This window comes from Acomys russatus, chromosome X (assembly GCF_903995435.1).
Source record: "Acomys russatus chromosome X, mAcoRus1.1, whole genome shotgun sequence".
Lineage (NCBI taxonomy): Eukaryota > Metazoa > Chordata > Mammalia > Rodentia > Muridae > Acomys > Acomys russatus.
Window position 1 is genome coordinate 42,632,234 of NC_067169.1, and position 13,752 is coordinate 42,645,985.

Here is a 13,752-nt window from a genome sequence, read left to right on the forward strand (position 1 = left end):
GAATGGATGAAGAAACTGTGGTACATATACAATATGGAATACTACTCAGCTATTAAAAACAAGGAATTCCCGAAATTTGTGGACAAATGGATTGAGCTAGAAATGATCATAATGAGTGAGCTAACCCAGAAGTGGTATATACTCACTTATAACTGGACACTAGGCCAAGGGACATGTCTCATGAAAGTCTTCACACACCAGGAAAGTGGGGCAGAGGGGAGGACATCCTAGTGGGACTCTAGGTGAGAGAAATATAGAAGATAGGGAAATAGATGGATCCAGAGGGTTTTAGAAACGTACAAGAAGAACACTATTATGGGCAGATCTGGGCCCAGGGGTCCTGCTCAATCTATGGAGCCAACCAAGGACAATACGTGCAGTCAGCATCAGATCTCAGGTTATTATCTGTTCTCCCTGATTATTCCTTGTACTACTGAATCTTGATCCCTGGGCAATGTATATGTTAGGCAAGGATTCTGTTGCTGAGCTACATCCCCAGACCTAGATTTCAATGAGCTATTTATCCAGACCTGAAGAATACTTAAGCAACAAAGTCTACACAATATGTCCAGGAGGATTTTAACAGAAGAAAGAAAACTCAATCTAAATATATGTGGCACAATTAGATCAGGGACATGGACTCAATAAAAAGGAGAAATGGAGCTGAACACCAAATTTCATCTCACTCTCCTTAAGTATCAAAGTGGTGGGTGGCTCTACAATTAAAGTTATCAGGCAAAAATGTTCCCGAAGAAGTTTTCTTAGCATCAGCACCAGTTGGAAAGAAGGGAATGGCAGATATTGACAAAGGAGAAACTGGGCTGTAATACTGTAATAACAAAAGCCTGGGACCACTGAATAAGGTGTTTCTAAAGGTGGCATACTGGTGCCACAAAGTTACTTAAAGTTGGCAAGATGGAAACAGGCATTTATTTTCTACAACTGTTTGGTGAACATGACATTGAACAGCCTAATGCCTTCCCTGGAGGTATTTATTGAAGAGGACCATGGTTGTCTATTAGCACCATTTTAGGAACTGAGCCAAGGCAGGTGGTGGTAAATTCTTTAGCCTTTAGGGAAATCTGGGCATTATATCACAGCATCCATTGTGTACAGCTAAAGGGTTTTCAGACTAATTGTATGTGGTGTGTGACACAAACTAGGGCATCAAGGATGACTCCAAGGGTTTAGGTCTGAGAAGGATGGTCTTGTTAATTGAAATGACAGTGGAAGTAAGTGAAGATTTTTGAGGGGGATTTCCAAATTTAATTTGGGTCATGTTGTACGTGAGATGTCAATTTATACATCCAAGTAGCTATGTCAAGCTGACAGTTGGCAAGTCTGTCAAAGACTCAGGTGCTTTTATTAACAACTGTCAGCTTCTCTTTTCAAGTTATTGTGTTGTTGCTTTGTTTGATTGTGACCTTTGAACATATTTTTAAACCATTTATTTTATCAAAAATATCTGATGGTTGTATCAAGCAAAATTTTGGAAAACTAAGAAAGAATTTTTGATGGGTTATTCTTGTTTTCCTTTTTGGTCCCACAGCTGAGTGGCAACTTTAATATTCATTAATTAAGTTTTATTGCTGGGAAGAGCCACCACAACTATGACAACTCTCATAAAGTAAACCATTTAACTGCAGCTAGCTTACAGTTTTAGAAGATTAGTCCATTATCCTCATGGCAGGAAGCCTGACAGTGTGCAGGCAGACATGATACTGGAAAAGGAGTTGAGAATTCTACAGCTGAATTGGCAGGCAACAGGAAAAGAATGCAACAGTGCCCCTGGCTAGAGCATCTGAGACCTGAAAGCCTGCCCACAGTGATACACTTCCTCCAAAAATACCGTACCTATTCCAACAAGTCCATACTTCCTAATAGTGTCAATCCAAATGAGCCTATAGGAGCCATTTTCTTTCAAACATCACAACTATTTTTATAGTTTTCCTCACCTATGTATTATGTGCTCAGAGAAACTACATCTTAGTTACTGTTTATTGGTTTTCCTGTAAGCACAGTTAATAGTAAAAAAAAAATCTATGCCCAGACATTAAAAAATAAAATCAGCTGGGATTAAAAGAGTGATCCACCATGCCTACTTTTGTGCAGGTCCCTCTCCCTGTGACACTTAGTCAGGCTATATAACAGAAACGTATCAAAGTTTATATGTAAAATATCTTAATATCAATATAAAGCTGAATAAAATTGTATTACATAGATTCCATATAATGAGGAAAGAGTTAAAAATGATAGTACAACTGTAGGAAGCCATAGTAATCAGGATGATTTATATGGGTAGAAAGAACAATCTGTTCTTATAACTATTTTTTATTTATAAAAATACATTATTGAAAATGTATCTGGCTTTAGGTTATGTATATCTTTGTTCTTGCTCTATATCACTAACAAGGGAATAAGGGTGCATGCATGTGTATATTTTGACTGGCAAATTGAGCAGTAGTAACCCCAAATCTCACAAGTTTATAGACAGAGAATTTAAGGCTTCAGTTTCACTTTATTTTCCATCATGGATATTGATTTCTCTGGGGAAAGCAGAGATGTCTTACTGTGGCACTGTGTGCTTTATTGACCAAATAAACTGTAATTGATTAAGGGGACTTGTTTGCTACTCTTTAGCTTATATTACTACAAAAAGATTTTTGTAAACTGCTTCTGCTGCTGTGATGACTGACTTCAGCTACATATATTAATAAAGAGTTACTAATGTGCAAGCAGTTAATGTAGATTTGTATGGTTTATGGGCCTGCCTCTGCCCAAATAAAGCCTCCAGTGAATCTTATAGTACTTTATGAGGAACTTTGTAATTAAGCTCATGTTTAAATTAAAACAGGCATGACAATATAATTCAGTCCATCGCATCCTTCAACTTTTGCTGACTGCACTGAAAATTGTAGAAGTAAAGAAAGTTTATGTTATATTTATGACTGCGTTCTAAATTAAATTTAATGTTAAATCCTTCCTCTTAAGATATAAAATCACATTTTGTTCAAGTCTGTGATCATCTTAATTCCAACTAAGAAATGGACTCAAAATTATATGTGTTTGTATTCCATATTTCTCACCTTCACATTTATTATATATTATTTCTATCCATCTATTATTGTAAGTAACGAGTTTAATTTATGGTATTTAGAATTGCTAAATTAATCATTCTTAGAAAGAAAACAATTTACTGTGAACATACTTTGAAATGGGCATACTATTAGCCCCAAAAAGGGACAAACATGCCTTTATGATTTCTATTGGAACAGTTGAAAACTGTATGGAAAATGATTTATTAATCTGTACTTTATCTATATTTTTATACCCTGGAAGCTGTATTACATGAAAAATAGGAATATTGTTAGAAAAGTCTGAAAAGATCATATATTGGTTAACATCACATACTGCTCTTACAGAGGACCATGAGTTTGCTTCTCAGCACCCGCACTGAGTGACACTCAACTCCTTATAATTGCAGCTCCAGAGAAATGCAGTGTGTCTGGCTTTTGCACACCAATAATCCAAGTTATGGCAACTATGGCAGTGATACAAAACCTGTACACAGCACTTTCTGTCTGTGTCAGAAACAAGGACATTTTGTCCAGTGGCTTGTTTGCCACAATTGAAGCCACCTCCATAAGGAGGTTCCTTGATGCTCATCATCTTCTTTGAGTTTGGCTGGGTGCTGTCAGGAGTTAACTTCTCTTGTTGTTAAGCAATCTTTAGAATAATAAAAACATCTTTAAATGTCATATTATGTGGGTGTCTGAGGGTTTGGAAGACCTTATTTAACTATTTTTCCTCATATACCTATAGAATCATATCTATCTCTTAGATGTAGGGTATATATTCTTGTGCTAAATCAGACTAATATTTGACATGACCATGACTTGCATCAATATACAACATTCTATACCAATGACTTAGAGATAACCCTCTTTGTGAGATTAAGGCCTTGAGTTAAGGAGTCGGTTCAATCGTTTGTTTGGTGCAGGGTCTCTGACTTTCTTAAACCTCATCAATTCAGGTAAAATGGATAGACAGTGAGTTCCAGGAATCTTCCTGTCTCCACTACCAACTCCACCTTTCTAAACTTAAGTTACAGGCATGCATCATTGTTTGTTATTTTGTATGTGACTGCAGGGAATCAGAAATTAGGGGCTCATGTTTTCTTGCACAGAAGGCACTTTCTCCACTGAACCATCTCTCCAGATGGAAAAAAAATTGCTATATTAAAAAGAATACACAGTTGATATATTTCTAACAGCTTGTTATACCGATTGATGTCTCAGCAGAGGACCAACGTTCACTTCCCAGCACTCACATCAGTGGCCTACAATGTAAATCTAGATTCAGGGAATATTGCCCTATTCTAATTGCTAAAGACACTGTACTCTCACATAAAGTCACACATAAATAGACTTGCATATATAATTAAAGTTAAAACTAAAATCTCCTTAAAAAACAACAAATAGATAAATATAAAAGTGAGTGCGCACCTATTTAAGCATAAATCAGTATAGTATATTCACTAATATAAAATCAAATGAAATTATCCATTAAAACTTAAGACTTTTATAGCATGCATCACTGCAAGAATTCCTAGTTTTCATACTAACTGGTATATTTTGCTTTTTGTATATAACTTGTTTACAGAATGTTCCATAGTGATTTGTGAATTTTTCTGACTCTTAACTTTTACTATGATCCATAATTTACCAGTAGTTAGACATGTGGGTTAATTTTTATAATAACATATATATAAAGGAAATAACACTATATATGTATGTCCTTAATATATTTTTAATTTGACTATGAGATAATTTATTATCAAAAGTTACTGGGTCAAGAGTCTTTAGAGTTTAAATTTGCTTGCATATTGAAAAGAAATGCTCCAATATTTATTTGTATAGACATTTGCCAGAAACGTGTACATTGATTTTCCCACATACATCTTTACTTAGGAAATATTATTTAACTACATAAAGGTTAACAAACTAATGGTCAAAATATTATTCATAATTCTGATACAGTAAATATATTTGTACTTTTAATCTTTTATTTATCATTTCTTTTTGTTGTTGAGGTATTTTATTTGTGGTTTTATGGAACTGAATGTCACTCTACAATTAAGACTACACTGACTGATATTCGCTATATACCTCAAACTAGATTTGAATATGTGGCTATCCTCCTGTCCCAGGCTCCAGAGTGATGGGGTTACAGACAAGAGCTGCTATGTCCAGCTTTTATCTTTTGTTTAACTACCTTATCATACTTCACACATTTATCTCTTTGTATAAGTTCCTATCTATTATAAGCAAACTTGCACAGGCACACTTACGCAAACATACACATACAAACCAGTTAATATTTGAAATTGTCTACAGATTTAGAGCAAATTTAGATAATAGTGTTCTATTTGGGGCTCTTAATTATTTTAATGATTTTTAAAATTAAGTATTTTATTTGTTTTAAGGCAATACGGTAACCATAAGTTTTTCTCTGATCTATATAAATTTTATGAACCTAAATATATAATTTAGTGAAATAAATATATTTGTTACTTTTGTTATTGTGGTTATGAAACACCTCATAAAAGCAACTAAAGGATAGGCTTATTTTTTGTCAGTTTGTGGGTACATCCCATAATAGAAGGAATGATATGGTGGCTGAAATGGGATTGTTTTCAGTGTGAAAGCAATCAAGAAACAAAGTGAGATGAAGTTCAGTGTTCAGCTCTCTTACTCGTTTTTTAAAAATTAAGTCAAGGTCTCCAGCCCTTGTGATGATGCCACACATATTTAGCTTGAGTTTTCCTTCTTCAGTTGAAACCTTCCTGGGAATATTTTATAAGTTTTGTTGTTAAGAATTCTTCAGGTCCGGATAAAAAGCTCACTGAAGTCCAAGCCTGGGGCTGTAACTTGGTGATAGAATACTTGACCCAAGGTTCAAGCTCGATTAGTACAAGGAAAAACAAAACCAAGATGAATATTATAATATAACTGAGTTTATGGTCTTACTAAATAAAAATTATTCATATTTTAAAAGCAATTTAAAGATTAACATTTATGACAGAATATTTTTATTATATGCTGAATATTAAAGGTGTCAGTGTACCTGCTGTATTCTTTTTATTAAATATTTTTTATTTTTTACATATGTATTTATATTATTTCACATATATTGGTGGCAAACAGTTTCAAAGTGAGTCCATTACCATCATGGCAGGAAGCATGGCAAAAGAACGAACAACCCAGAAAATTAGAAGGAGCCAGAAGATTAGACCATATTGGCAAAGTTAGTTTGAGACCAAGCAGAGAAATTAGCAAGAAGCTGAGAGAATCCAGCTTGAATCAGTCAGCTCAGAGAGGAGTTTGAGCCAGGACAGCTGAATTGAACCAACCAGGCAGTGTTCAGAAAGAGCTGGAAAGGGTGAGTTTATTCTGCAGTAAGTCTGGGAACTAAAAGGGCCTAGGTTAGCAAATGGAGGCTGGAAGCTGAAGCATTCAAGATTAGGTTTGGCTACTGCAGCAACTAAGGCCAATATATGCAGAAAACCTAGAGCCCCTACTTAGATCTAGCCAATGGACAGGACATTCTCTGGTCTATCTAACCCTAGCCCTAGCCCTGGAAGCTTCTAGCCTCAGTATAATCTAATCTTCTGCAAACCTGAATTTTTTTGTTTGTTTTGTTTTTGTTTTCTTTTTTATTAATTTATTCAGATTACATCTCAATTGTTATCACCTTGCTTTCCTCCTCCTGTTCCTCCCTGCTCCCTCATTCACCCTATTCCCCTCCCTTAGGTCTGTGAAGATATGTAGAAATTTCTGAATGCATGAAGGAAAGGTCTTTCAAATATGTTTATTTATTATTTGGGTTTTGACAGTCCTTTGCATGTTTCTATTAAGTTTAGAATAATTTTGGCTCCTGGTTGACACTTTTAGTTGAGATTTATTGTATGAATCCACTTAGTGAAAGGTGATCTTTGTGCTAAATTTTGTTTCCAGTACAAAAACTATAAATGTATGATTCATATTTTTGTTTTTAACCACTATTATCAGCAATGTTTAAATTTTCACTTATAGGCCTTGCATATATTTCCCTGCTTTCTCCCCATGCACTTTAGCTTTGTGATGCTATTCTATGTGGTAATATTTTAACTACATTTTTATGCATATTGGCTGGTATGTAAATAAGCAATTTATTATTTACTTTAAGTTAGGTTTTTTGCTTTTTGGGTTTCTTTCTTTCTTTTTTTTATTGAGACAGGATCTTACTAATTAGACTTGGTTATCCAGGAAGTCACGTTATAGTCACTGGCTTAAAAGTTCTCTTGTAGAACTGCTTCTTCTTCTTGAGTATTATGATTACAAATATTCATCACCATGTCTGGCTTACTATTTTAGTTAATAAATAGGTGTGTTTTCATTTATAATATGTTGCTTTTAAATATATGCATGATAGAATGACTAAGTCAGGGTAAATAACATGGGGTCACCTCAAATGCTGTTTGCAGTAAGAACACATCAACTTGAAACACTCTAATATATTTTTATATATTGAACTCACCATGTTAGGTAATGGGTTTCTTTAACTTATTTATCATCTGTTTTTAACCTATATCTCTCCTCTATTGTTGGACAACCACCATTATAATATCTATTTCTATGACAGTAACAATTTTAGAATCTACATGTAAGCAAAATTATGTGATATTTGTTTTAGTCTGCCTGATTTGTATACAATGGTATAGATAAAGCTGGTCACCAATTTTTCTAGTATAAATGTAAGAATTTTTCTTTATTTTAAAAGTCTAAATCATTTTGCATTGTTTTCATGTACACACCACACTTTCTACATTTTTTAATTGTGTGATAAATGTTTTGGTTTCTTTTGTACCAAGTAAAAGAATAACTTGCGTGGCATTTTCATTAATTTTTTTATATAAAAAGAAAGCCAATGCTGTTTACCAGGGGCAGCGCTTCACATTTGTGCCAATGATATGTAAAAGTTTCCTTCACTTCATATCCTTGTCAGTACTTTCTATATTTCCTATTTTTTATAATAGCAATTTAATCATCATCTATCATCAAGGCTTTACCATCCTCCTAAGACTCATCTCTATGGGTTGAGAGGTTTTGCCATTTGACCTGGAATCTGAATTCAGGGTCCTTGACATGGATGGCTCACAACAACAGCACTCATTCACTCAGTAGTTCACACACTCAATGTTTCATTTACTCTCCACAGTCCAGAACCTCTGGAAACTGGAGTTTGTCTGGCTGTGGGACAAATGTAGAGACTGAATCTTCATCAGACTTGGAGTTGAATCTAAAGAAGCTTGCTTTGGTATTATAGCAGGCCCAGAGGTTTATTCCTCAGTTATTGGTGTGCACTCTAAAAAGAGCAACTAGTTAGGATTTGATTGCACTCTGTGTCCTGGGTAGTCTTTGTCAAATAGAAGTACAAAAAAAATCACCTGGGAGAATGGAACCTCAACTGAGAACTTGCCTCCATCAGATTGGCCTCTAGAATTGTCCAGCCCACTGTGGGCTGTGTCATCACCTAAGCAAGTGGAGCAGGATTGCGTAAGAAAGGTAGTCAAGGAAGCCAGACTACCAGAAAGCCAGAAAACCAGTAAACAAAATTCCTTTATGGTCTTTGCTTCAGCTCCTGGACTACAGCTTTCTACCATGGCTTCCTTGATGATAGATTATGAGATGTAAAATGAAAAAAAAAAACTTTTCTTCCCAGGTTGTTTTTAGCCAGTGTTGTATCAGAGCAACAGAAACCGAACTAGGATACTAGGACTGTCTTTTTTTTTTTTTTAATTCTAGTAATTTTATTTTTGATATCTCTCTTTGTAGAATAGTATTTCAATGGAGTTTTTATTTTTATTTTTTATTTTTTTGTGTCATACAGAAATACTCATATATTTTATTAGAATATACCTCTGATACAATATCTTATTTTTTATTAATTTATTCTTGTTACATCTCAATGGTTATCCCAACCCTTGTATCCTCCCATTCTTCCCTCCCCCCATTTTCCCATTATTCCCCTCCCCTATGACTGTTCCTGAGGGGGATTATCTCCCCATGTATATTCTCATAGGGTACCAAGCCTCTTCTTGGTAACCTGCTGTCCTTCCTCTGAGTGCCACCAGGCCTCCCCCTCCAGGGAACATGGTCAAATGTGAGGCACCAGAGTACATGAGAAAGTCATATCCCACTCTCCACTGAACTGTGGAGAATATTCTGACCATTGGCTAGATCTGGGAAGGGGTTTAAAGTTTACCTCCTGTATTGTCCTTGGCTGGTGCCTTAGTTTGAGCGGGACCCCTGGGCCCAAATCTGCCTATCATATTGTTCTACTTGTAGGTTTCTAGGACCTTCTGTATCCTTTTATTTTGCTGTTCTCCCATGCGTCTCTCATTTAGAGTCCCAATAGGATGCCTTCCCCTCTGTCCTACTTTCCTGGTAAGTGAAGACTTTCATGGAACATGCCCCTTGGGCTAGTGTCCATATATAAGTGAGTATATACCATTTGATTCTTTCTGCTTCTGGGTTAACTCACTCATTATGATCATTTTCAGCTCAATCCATTTGTCCACAAATTTCGGGAATTCCTTGTTTTTAATAGCTGACTAGTATTCCATAGTGTAAATGTACCACAGTTTCTTTATCCATTCTTCTACTGAGGGACACTTAAGCTGTTTCCATGTTCTGGCTATTATGAATAAGGCTGCTATGAACATGGTTGAGCAAATGTTCTTGTCTTAATGACAATATTTGATGCAAAGCCCGGAGTCCTGTGTAATTTCCCTCTTCTCCCTGTAGATGGAAACTCTCCACAATATGCAACCTGGTGCTGGGGAAAGTCAATAATAGTGATTTTTAATGGCATTCCTATTTGTTGGAATGCATCTTTTCTTAATTTCTGTGCTATATTGAGGTGGCAGAATCTCTCAACTTTTTCCCCTTAACTCTGGTGAAGGCAGTTTTATACATGGATAAATTGTTTGAATGTAAGTTTCTGTAGGAGCATGAGCTTTGGGGGATCATATTTCTTTATTTTACCAACACAAGTCACCAGCCAATGAATTTTTGTATACTGATTTGTATCAGTAAATTAATTTCCATATTAATTTGGAAAGTTTGTTAATATTGTACGTTTTTTTATTTTTTATATCTAACTTATTTTTTAAATTTTATTTATTTTTTCACCTTACATCCTGGTTGTAGCCTCCTCAGTCTTAACCTCCCAGTCCCACCCTCTTTCCCTCACCTCTCTCCCTTATTCCTCAAAAAAGAGAACCCCCACCCCCACTCACTAACCACAGCTCAAGAGGACTGAGTGCATTCTCTTCTGCTGTGGCCTGGCAAGGCAATCCCACCAGGGGAAAGTGATCAAAAAGCAGATATACTGGGCCAGAAGGCTGAAGAAGATGCTCCAACGTTATAGAGAGTTTTGGGTGACTGATCAAGTAGCAAACTGTCTCTGTCATCTTCTTATTTGGGAAGCTGCTAACCTGTACTCCTGATATACTCAGGTAATGAATTTTATTCTTCTCAAATCTCTGATGGGGTCGAAGACCAGGTAGCTTAGTTTTACAATGAAGCTTAGCTATTTAGGAGTTAAGATATTTTTAGGTCGAGATAGATGCTTTAAGTTCATAATGATGAGATATAATTGATTTACATTCAGAATTTTAGATGCATCAAGATAAGAAAGATATTTTCTTCAAGGATGCCAAATACAAATATCCAAATCACTAAGAATATAACACATATAATTCCTGATTGTGTCATGGTTTTTCTTGCTGTAGGTAGTCTATTATAAATTTGTGTAGTAATATAAATGTATGTGTAAAAAATAAAAATATGTGATTGCACAATTAATTCAATATTTCAGTAATGTAGTTTTCTGGATGCATGCAATTCTTAGACACTTTATAATAGATTTCTTAAAATATACTTGATACACAACAAACAAAATGTACTTAATGTATGTAATTTGATGATTTTTAATGTATATATGCCCATGATAACTATTATCATTGGCAGTATAAAAAATACATAGCTCTAAAATATTAAAAAACAAACAAAAAAACAAAGCAAAACAAAAAACAGGCAACCAAGTCCATGTCAGAGACAGACCCCCTTCCCTAACTAGAGGACATAGGCCCTCTACACAGATGCAGCTGATGGACAGCTCAGGCTTCATGTGGGTACCTTATTATTTTTGTGAAATATTCCTAGTGTCCAGGAAGGGTGGCTCTCAAGTTCCTGAAACTCCAGGTTCAGGGACTCTTTCGCCCTCTTGTGGTTTCTGTGAGAAACTACACTTGCATGCACATTTTCCCCGCTCACAGACATACATGAATACACATAATAACTGTATTTAAAAAGAGTAATCATTTTCCATAGTAATTTAGAATGCGTCTCATGCAGAAAATAAGACAGTATAGACAATGATCCCAGCACCTATATAGGGCAGCTCACGCCTGCCAAAAACTCCAGAATAGGGGTTTTGTCGCCCTCTTGCGGTCGCTGAGGGTAATGGCACTCAAGCACATTCTCCCACATAGACACATTCATATGCCTAATAAATATGGCCTATTAAAATCCATATATATCGGGAAATAAAGTAAAGTGTTTTCTATGTTTTGGTTCTTTGAAAGCGGAATGTTCTCCAAAGATTTGGGCAGTGTTTGAGAGGTTTAGGTTTAGCCTTGCTGGAGGGAGTATGTATCTGGGGTCAGGCTTTGAAAGAAAAAAAAAGGGCTTGTCTACTTCCAGTTTGTTCTCTGCTTTATGCTCTTCTGTTGACATGTCTGTCACTTGCTGCTCCGCTGTTACCACTGTTGTGGCATCTAAACCTCCATAACCAATGTATACTCTTTCTGCTAAAGTTGCCAGGGTCATGGCATTTTACCACAGCAACAGAAAATGATTAACATAAAAATTACTACGAGAGAGTGAGCTCTTGCTTGGAGGAACCTGATCATATGGTTTGGGGGAGAAATGTGGAAGGCTTTGGAACTTTAAACTAAAAAAGCATTTGAATGCCATGAGCAGACCTAAAGGGCTATCCTGGTAGGACCTGGAAAGACAATAGGTCTGACAGCAATGCGAACTGTGGAAGCCCAACTCAATAAGTTTCTGAGAGGAACATATAGGTAGCTCAGGTAGGGGCTATTCTTATTAGATTTGGGGAAAGAATTTGCATGCTTTCTGCCCTTGTCCTAAAACTTCGCTTGAGACAAATTAAAAAGTAACAGAGATGGGAATGGTGGTATGTACCTTTAGGGTTGGTGCCCAGGAGGCAGAAACAGTCCAATCTTTATGAGTTCAATACCAGACTGGTCTACAGAGTGAGTTCAAGTCCAGATAGCACTACAAAGTGAGATCATGTCTGAGAATTAAGAAAAAGCAGTGGATTAAATTCTATGGCAGAAGCAATTTCAAGGCAGCATAATATTGAATCTGTGGCATATTTGTTATTGATGGCTGTTATACATATCTACAATGACTCAGAGTAATTACGTCAGTAAGAAATAAAAAAGGTACAATTTATTCCAGGTGTAGTGCCACACACCTTTAATTCCAGCACTAGGGAGGCAGAGGCAGGAAAATCACTATGAGTTTGAGGCCAGCCTGATTTACAAAGTGAGTCCAGGAGAACCAAAGTTACATACAGAAACCATCTCAAAAACAAAAAACAAACAAACAAACAAAAAAGAGACCGAGAGAAAAGGAAAAAAAAAAAAGGACAATTTACAATTTAAAGAGAACAAGAGCACTTCTACATATAATGTTGCAGCTTTGTGTGGGCTTCAGCTTTGTTTTGAAATAAAGGGAAGGGCGCCTTCAGGATAAGACTCCACCCAGATAAACTACTAAGCTGTGAAAGGGAAAAATAACAAAGGGGCTCTATGCTCTTTGAAAGCACCTGCAAACAAACACTGCTGCTAACAGGGTTCAAAGTGGGCCAGAGTTTATTCCAAGCTGGCAGTTTAACTTGCCAGTGTCATCCACAAGGTTCTGTCTTTAGAGACAAGAAGAATGTACTCATTAGTTTTTCCTTCACTTTCAGAGAGCCAGGCAGCATATAGCAGGAGAGTCCCTGCAGGAGGCTACAAATGTAAAACATGGATTGTGTTGGAGCCATCAAAATGTTGGAAATGCCTGAACCATAAGATCTACCAAGGAGAGATGCACTCTGTGAGTGGAACCAGCCCAAGAGAGAGATTTATGTTGCAAACAGAAAGGCTGGAGAGGCAGAGTCATGGAGGCCCGTTGACACTGGACATGAAGGGACAGGATTTAATGTTTTCCCTACCAGGATATGTTTTTGTTTTCATCCAATATTTCATTACTACACCACTACATCTACTCTTTTGAATGGTAATGTATATTCTTTGCATTATATATTGTAAGCATGTAATTTTCCTTTGTACCTTAAAGATGAATAAAATTAAGAGATTCCCTTGAGTTCAGAAGAGACTTAAAATGTTGGTATTGTGAAAGACTATGGAGAGTTAAGTAATTGGACTAAATGCATTTTGCATTATGATATGTCCATGATGCTATTAGGGGGATCAGGGAGTGGAACGTGGTGGTTTGGATGTGAATGACCCTCTCTCCCACCCCCAATCCCCAACCCCATGCCACCAAGTCTCATGCATTTGAACACTTTGTCCCTAGTTAGTGGTGTCTAGGAAGGTTCGGATGTCTCAGA